A 9,247-nucleotide genomic window follows, 5' to 3' on the forward strand; every position below is an offset into this window, starting at 1 on the left:
TGCAGTAAACATTGAGTTGTCTCTTTTGTTACCCGTTTTGGAAAGTTAAAGACCCACTTTAGCTATGTTTGACCTACAACGGGTCTGCTTCTCCTTCCACTGCAGTCTTCTGGTTTAAACACAGAGAATAAAAATACAAATATGTGCACACTACACACATTGTTCAATCTTACTATTAGATGGACATACACACCAGACAATGAAAGTGTGTTTTAAATGATCCTTGGTCCATAATTTGTGTTCTTCTGGCTAGCATTTATGGGATTATTGTATTACATGCAAATAGTTGATCAGCTAGCTTTCAGAGGTACCGTAGCCTATATGAAAGGAGCTTTTTGACAGCATGATCCTCATCCAAACAAAAAAATTCAGAGGCTATCTCCAGTATCATCTAATAGAATGGTCCAGAACTGTGTGTGCAGACTCTTGATTACAGTTTAACAATAAAATATTCAGAGATGAACCTGCAGCTGTGCCTGCAGAAATTATAGCTAATTCATATTTTTTTTCCATTGTCATTTCCAAACAAAATATTTTGGGGCACAGCTCATGGATTCTGCTCATGCATTCTTAGGGCAATTCAACTCGATGCCAGTAGGCTTCCCGCTGGGCACACTGGTTGAATCAATGTTGTTTTCACGTCATTTCAATGAAATGACGTTGAACCAATGTGAAATAGATGTTGAATTGACGGTTGTGCCCAGTGGGTTGGCTACATAATATGATAGGCTAAGAAAACTAGTGTTACTAGAGGCCTAGTAGACTACAAAGCAACCTTGTCAACGGGTTTGGACCTCTTGGTGTTACGGTTAAGGTGTTAGACTGACAGAGATCCGTGTTCAAGTCCCAGTTGGACTATGTGTTAAGGGCCTTACACGCAGGGAGCTGCAAAACCTGGCGAAGCCCCCTACAGTTTATGAAAAGTCTTAAACTCTTGCGGCAACACGGGCGGCGAGCAGCAAGTTCAAATGTGTGTGGCAGAGAAAAATGACCCGAACAAAGAGGTGTATTGGGTTCTCACTCAAAAATATGTTGCATAAAGCTTGCATAATATTCAATTATTTTATTTTTGTTGTTTCCGTGATAACATTTGACAATCCTGTATGTAATCATCTTCCATCCTTCACCATGCAGTCTTTCATAGGCCTTGTGCTGTATGTTTAACTATCCTTGATGTTTTATGAACACTTTTTATGCTGTTATTTAGCTGATTATATCACTTTTTGCTACCTCAAAAAGATTGTTGGCCAAAATGGTCTTAGCCGTTATCCGTTTTAATAGAAATGTAAATGTAAAGTATTAGCCTAGCTGTTTTTTAGCTCCATTGAAATGTAGCTATGTAGCCTCTGTTTTCGTCATGCTAGCTAATAAGTATGTGCTTGTATACAAATGGGACAATACAAATTGGGGACAAATCATTCACTAAACCTTAAACCTCAACTAAATCTTGTAATAAATCATGTGGAAATTGGGCAAATTGAGATGACTAAACTGCTTGAAATTACCCTGGATTGTAAACTGTCATTGTCAAAACATATTGATACAATAGTAGCTATGATGGGGAGAAGTATGTCCATGATAAGGCAATGCTCTATCTTCTTGACAGCCCTGTCAACAATGCAGGTCCTACAAGCCCTAGTTTTCTCTTACCTGGACTACTGTTCAGTCGTGTGGTCAGTTGGCACAAAAAAGGACTTAGGAAAATTGCAATTGGTTCAGAACAGGGCAGCACGGCTGGCCCCTGGATGTACACAGAGAGCTAATATTAATAATATGCATGTCAATCTCTCCTGGCTCAAAGTGGAGGAGAGATTGACTTCATCCCTGCTTGTATTCATGAGAGGTGTTGAGACATGTTGAATACCCCGAGCTGTCTGTTTGCACTACTGGCGCACAGCTCGGACACCCATGACTGCCCCACAAGACATGCCACAAGAGGTCTCTTCACAGTCCCCAAGTCCAGAACAGACAATGGAAGGCGCACAGTACTACATAGAGCCATGACTACATGGAACTCTATTCCACATCAAGTAACTCATTCAGTAAAATCAGATTTAAAAAAACAGATTTAAAAAACACCTTATGGAACAGCGGGGACTGTGAAGCAACACAAACATAGGCACAGACACATACATACATACGCACACACACGATAACATACGCATTATACACACGTATACATGGATTTTGTACTGTAGATATGTGGTGGTTGTGAAGTAGGGGATTGTGAATGTATTGCACAGTGGCTTGTGAAAGTATTCATCCCCATGCCATTTTTCCTATTTTGTTGCCTTACAACTTGGAATTCAAATAGATTTTTGGGAGGTTTGTATAATTTAATTTACACAACATGCCTACCATTTTGAACAATCAAGAAATAAGACAAAAAAACAAAAAACTTGAGCATGCCTAACTATTCACCCCCAAAGTCAATACTTTGTAGAGCCACCTTTTGCAGCAATTACAACTGCAAGTCTCTTGGGGTATGTCTCTATAAGCTTGGCACATCTAGCCACTGGGATTTTTGCCCATTCTTCAAGACAAAACTGCTCCAGCTCCTTCAAGTTGGATGGGTTCTGGTACAGCAATATTTATGTCTTACCACATATTTTCAATTGATTGAGGTCTAGGCTTTGACTAGGCCATTCCAAGACATTTAAATGTTTCCCCTTAAATCACTTGAGTGTTGCTTTAGCAATATGCTTAGGGTCATTGTCCTGCTGGAAGGTGAATCTCCATCCCAGTCTCAAATTTACTGAAGAGTGAAAACAGGTTCCCCTCAAGAATTTCCCTGTATTGTATTTAGCACCATCCATCATTCCTTCAATTCTGACCAGTTTCCCAGTCCCTGCCGATGAAAAACATACCCACAGCATGATGCTGCCACCACCATGCTTCACTGTGGGGATGAGATTCTGGGGTGATGCGAGGTGCTGGGTTTGCACCAGACATAGCGTTTTCCTTGATTGCCAAAAAGCTAAATTTTAGTCTCATCTAACCAGAGAACCTTCTTCCATATGTTTGGGGAGTTTCCCACATGCCTTTTGGCAGACACCATACGTGTTTGCTTATTTTTTTCTTTAAGCAATGGCATTTTTCTGGACACTCTTCTGTAAAGCCCAGCTCTGTGGAGTGTACGGCTTAAAGTGGTCCTATGGACAGATACTCCAATCTCTGCTGTTGTCACGCCCTGACCTTGGAGAGCTTTTTATGTCTCTATTTTGGTTTGGTCAGGGTATGATTTGGGGTGGGCATTCTATGTTATTTTTTCTATGTTTTGTATTTCTTTATTTTGGCCGGGTATGGTTCTCAGTCAGGGACAGCTGACTATCGTTGTCTCTGATTGGGAACCATACTTGGGTAGCTTTTTCCCACCTATGTTTTGTGGGTAGTTGTTTTCTGTTTAGTGTTATGCACCTGACAGGACGGTTTCGTTTATTCACTTTGTTATTTTGTTCTAGTGTTCAGTTTTAAAAAATCATGAACACTTACCACTCTGCGCTTTGGTCTGATTCTTCCTCATCAGACGACGACCGTTACAGCTGTGGAGTTTTACAGCTCCTTCAGGATTATCTTTGGTCTCTTTGTTGCCTCTCTGACTAATACCCTCCTTGCCTGGTCTGTGAGATTTGGTGGGCGGCCCTCTCTTGGCAGGTATGTTGTGGTGCCTGACCTGTTTGGAGAGCTCCTTGGACTTCATGGTGCCACTTGCTTGGTTGTGCCCCTTGCTTAGTGGGGTTGCAAACTTGGGGGCCTTTCAGAACAGGTGTATACAGTGGGGCAAAAAAAGTATTTAGTCAGCCACCAATTGTGCAAGTTCTCCCACTTAAAAAGACGAGAGACCTGTAATTTTCATCATAGGTACACTTCAACTATGACAGACAAAATGAGAAAAGAAATCCAGAAAATCACATTGTAGGATTTCTAATGAATTTATTTGCAAATTATGGTGGAAAATAAGTATTTGGTCAATAACAAAAGTTTATCTCAATACCCTTTGTTGGCAATGACAGAGGTCAAACGTTTTCCGTAAGTCTTCACAAGGTTTTCACACACTGTTGCTGGTATTTTGGCCCATTCCTCCATGCAGATCTCCTCTAGAGCAGTGATGTTTTGGGGCTGTTGCTGGGCAACACGGACTTTCAACTCCCTCCAAAGATTTTCTATGGGGTTGAGATCTGGAGACTGGCTAGGCCACTCCACAATACATGGTTACTCCAAGCAGTTTAGTCATCTTAATTTGCTCTATTTAAATTACAGGTTGTAATGCAACAAAGTAGGAAAAATGCCAAGGGGGGGAATACTTTTGCAAGGCACTGTAATATTTTTTTGTAATTGTACAAACTGCCTTAGTTTTAATGGATCACAGGAAGAGTAGCTGCTACCTTGGCAGCAGCTAATGGGGATCCATAATGAATACAAATACAACGGGATTAATAAAAATGTATAAATATGTAATTCATTTGATAAAATATAAAATTTTTAATTAAGTTTATAAGCTTATTATTTATGGTTTAATTATATAACTACAGTTAGAAACTTGAGGGGTATAACATGTGCACTAGTCTTGTAGTGACACAAGATGTCAATAGTACATTTTTATTAGGCAAAAAGTAATAAATGTGTCATTTTTCAATATTAATACAAAAGGGTTTACAGCGCATTCGGAAAGTATTCAGATCCCTTAACTTTTTCACATTTTGTTCCTTAACAGCTTTACTCTAAAATTGATAAAATATTTTTTCCCCCCATCAATCTACACACAATACCCCATAATGACATAGCAAAAACAGGTTTTTAGAAAATTGAGCAAATGTATAAAGAAAAACAAACTACTACGTAAGTATTCAGACCCTTCACTCAGTACTTTGTTGAAGCATCTTTGGCAGTGATTACAGCCTCCAGACTTCTTGGGTATGATGCCACAAGTTTGGCACACCTGTATTTGGGAAGTTTCTCCCATTCTTCTCTGTAGATCCTCTCAAGCTCTGTCAGATTGGATGGGAAGCGTTGCTGGACAGCTATTTCAGGTCTCTCCAGAGATGTTCGATCGATCGGGTTCAAGTCAGTGCTCTGGCTGGGCTTCACAAGGACATTCAGAGACTTGTCCTGAAGCCACTATTATCTTGTCTTGGCTGTGTGCTTAAGGTCCTTGTCCTGTTGGAAAGTGAACCTTCACCCCAGTCTTGAGGTCCTGAGCGCTCTGGAGCAGGTTTTCATCAAGGATCTCTCTGTATTTTTCTCCGTTCATCTTTGCCTCGATCCTGAGTAGCGTCCGAGTCCCTGCCGCTGAAAAACTTTCCCACATCATGATGCTGCCACCACCATGCTTCACCGTAGGGATGGTGCCTGGTTTCCTCCAGATGTGACGCTCGGCATTCAGGCCAAATAGTTTAATCTTGGACCAGGGAATCTTGTTTCTCGTGGTCTGAGAGTCCTTTAGGTGCCTTTTGACAAACTTCAAGTGGACTGTGCCTTTTACTGAGGAGAGGCTTCCGCCTGGCTTCTCTACCATAATGGCCTGATTGGTGGATTGCTGCAGAGATGGTTGTCCTTCTGGAAGGTTCTCCCAGCTCCACAGAGGAACTCTGGAGCTCTGTCAGAGTGACCATCGGGTTCTTGGTCACCTCCCTGACCAAGGTCCTTCTCCCTCAATAGCTCAGTTTGGCCTGGGCGGCCAGCTCTAGAAAGAGTCTTGGTAGTTCCAAACTTCATCCATTTAAGAGTGATGGAGGCTACTGTTCTTGGGGACGTTCAAGACTGAGGAATTGTTTTGCTCTGACATGAACTGTAAACTGTGGGACCTTATATAGACAGGTGTGTGCCTTTCCAAATCATGTCCTTAGAATAAGGCTCTAACGTAACAAAATGTGGAAAAAGTCAAGGGGTCTGAATACTTTCCAAATGCACTGTATGTAGAAAATGAAAAAGGATCCGAAGCAATTTGGTAGTGATCAGCAGTGGCACAACACTGCACACACAGATAGCAATAGTAATTCAATCGGGATTGAGTAGGCATATGGCAGTAATGTGTAGGCATTGTGTAGTAATTCAATAGAGAATGTGGGTTACACAGTGGTCATTAAGGAAGAATTATGTAGTGATTTGAGTGGGAAATATGTAGTGTTCACCAGTAGTGAAATGTCCCAATTTGTCACTCATTACTACTTAAAGTACAGGTGTCAATAATATGGGCATGTGGCAGCAGTGTGTAGGAGGGAGGTTTCTAGGTGTGGGAAGTATGCAGAAGGGCATGAGACAAAGGAATGTAGTATGAAGTAGTAGTATGTGTTAATTGCAGGGGTGCCAATGGGGTTGAGGATCAGAAATGTCCTGTGCAGAGAGGCAGGTTGAGATTTCCAGGGTTAGAGTAGTGCAGAAGTTGTCAAATGCTGAGGCAGTGAAGAAAGTAGAGGAAGATGGGTCAAGGGGGAGGGATCCTGAGAGGAGTGTTGTGAGTACTAGATATGTACTAGTACAGAGCGCTAGGCAAACAAGTGATATATGTTTCAGTAAGATTGAACTTTATAGCATTTATGGTTATCAACTGTACTGCAGAGATGGAACGTAAGTCGCAGAAAATTGAGGTTGTGGTGGCAGCGGAGAGGTATTTGGGTGTACGAGACTTGACATCAGAAGAGTTACAGGGTATGTTAAGTGGTGGTGTCCCACCCTTTCAGGTTGATGGCCTGAGGTAGTACTAAATAGATTTAAATAGTGGGTTAGGGTGGTTAGTTATTTTGTATTATTACTTTTTTTGTGATTGTAGTGTTAGATAGTAGGGTATATGTTTATAAAAATATATATATATATATATTTTTTCAAGCAAAGTAAAAGGGAGTTGTACTCCAGTCCAGCAGGTGACGGTAATGCAACATTTATTGGATGCCGACCGCTGCTAAACATCATTGAAGAATAAGAATGTATTTCAGGAGGCAGCACACAGGAAGTGAAGCAGTAGTACACCACAGGGGAGAGTAATTCGTCCTCTGTTCTCAATCATGATCAATGATGTTTACCCTCCGGTACAGCCGGTTATTGGGAAGTCTTTATTTGCAGATGATGGGGCCGTATGGAAGAGGGGAAGCAATGTACCATACATAGCCAGAAAGGTACAGGAAGCAATGTGCCATACATAGCCAGGAAGATACAGGAAGCAATGTGCCATACATAGCCAGGAAGGCACAGGAAGCAATGTGCCATACATAGCCAGGAAGGTACAGGAAGCAATGTACCATACATAGCCAGGAAGGTACAGGAAGCAATGTGCCATACATAGCCAGGAAGGTACAGGAAGCAATGTGCCATACATAGCCAGGAAGGTACAGGAAGCAATGTGCCATACATAGCCAGGAAGGTACAGGAAGCAATTGATGAGGTAGAGTGGTGGGCATTAATGTGGGGATTCAGGTTCTCTGTAGAGAACTCAGACAGTGTTCTTTACCAGGTGGAAGGTATGCTTGAGGTTATATGGGAGAAACTTAGAGAGGGTAGGGATCTTTCAGGTTTCTTGGGGTATACTTTGACACTAGACTGACTTGGGCAGAACACATAGAGAGAGTGGTGGGAAAGTGTAAGAAGGTGCTAAATGTGATGTGCTGTCTGACGGGGAAGGAGTGGGGGGGCTGGGCATTCCTCATTGAGGACCAGGTATGTTGTATTGATTCGATCTGTAATAGACTATGGCAGTATAGTGTATGGTTCGGCAGCCCGGACATCATTGGAAAGGCTAGATGCCATACAGGGACAAGGACTCAGCATATGAAGTGGGGCCTTTCGGATATCTCCCAGAGGCTACATTACAGGTGGAGATGGAGGATATATGCTATTGCAGATTAGGAGACAGCAGCTGGCAATGAATTATTGGGTCAACCTAACAGGGACATGGGGTGTCTCATCCTGCAAAAGGGATTTTACCGGCATGCTGGGAACATGAGCGAAGACAGAACACAAGCTTTGGGTGAGTGGGTAATACCCAGGCGAAGGTGATGGGACTGTATGGAAGGGAGTTTAGTCCAACGGTGGCTATTCCTGTAAATCCACCGTGGCTACTCCCGCCTCCAGTAGTTGATCTAGAAGCGTTGGAGAGATTACAGAAAGATGGGGAGGCTGTTGATCCATCTGATTTGTTTAATAGACGTCTGAACACTGTTTAACAGGATTTTGTGGCCATTTTCACAGATGGTTCAAAAGATCCAAGGACAGGATGTACTGGGTCAGCATTTGTAGTTCAGGAATGTGGGGTGGAAGTCAGGAAACATATTACAGATCATCTGGCTGTATAAACGGAAGAGCTGATGGCCATACTGTTGGCCTTGCAGTGGGTGAAAGTCAAGCCAGACAGAGTAGTTATTTTCTCTGATTCGTGTGCAGTGTTAATGAGTCTCCAGTCATTTAGGTCACGTAGCAGACAAGACCTGCTTTATGCAGGAATTTGTTCTTAACTGACTTGCCTAGTTAAATAAAGGTTAAATAAAATAAAAATGTGGGGGTGGAGGGGAATGAGGCGTTTGATGTACTGGCTTAACAAGCACTTAGAAGTGGGGTTGTTGATGTTGTAGTTTCAATGAGCAAGGCAGAGGCAAAAAGCCTGATATGGACAGTGATGGTACAAAGATGGCAGGAATAGAGATACTAAGGGTAGGCATTTATTTCAAGTACAGAGGGAGGGCAGGAAGGGACAGAAGAGAGAATACTATTTTGTACAATATTAAGGATGGGACACAGACAGTTGAATACGTCCTTAAATGTGATAGGAAAGCATCCAACAGGAAAGTGTGATTATTGCCAGGAAACAGGGACTGCGGAGCATATATTGCAACAGCGTGAGCAGTATCAGTATCAGAGGGAAAGAGATGACGAGATTTAGTATGAGGGAGAAGGGGCTACAGGAAATTAGTTTAAATAGTATTTTGAGTAGAACGTCATTAAATATAGTCTCATATATTTTTAAAGATAAACGGGGCTGGGAGGTAGGATTTAGTTTTTCCGTATCTGGCACACACTCCAGTACAGTAGGTGGCGGTCATGCACCATAACGTTGGATGCCAACCGCCGATAAACCCCACCGAAGAAGAAGTGAAGCAGCCTAGACTGGCATGGCGGAGCACTGGATGTCGAGTGCATGGAGCAACATTTGGTCAAACCACATGGCTACTGAGGCGTGTGAGAAGAACTGTTTAAAGAAAATGGACACTTGCCTTCCAGGGTGCATCACGTCCTGTGTCTCATTTTTGGTCTATTGATA

Source organism: Oncorhynchus gorbuscha, linkage group LG19, assembly GCF_021184085.1.
Source record: "Oncorhynchus gorbuscha isolate QuinsamMale2020 ecotype Even-year linkage group LG19, OgorEven_v1.0, whole genome shotgun sequence".
NCBI classification, from domain to species: domain Eukaryota; kingdom Metazoa; phylum Chordata; class Actinopteri; order Salmoniformes; family Salmonidae; genus Oncorhynchus; species Oncorhynchus gorbuscha.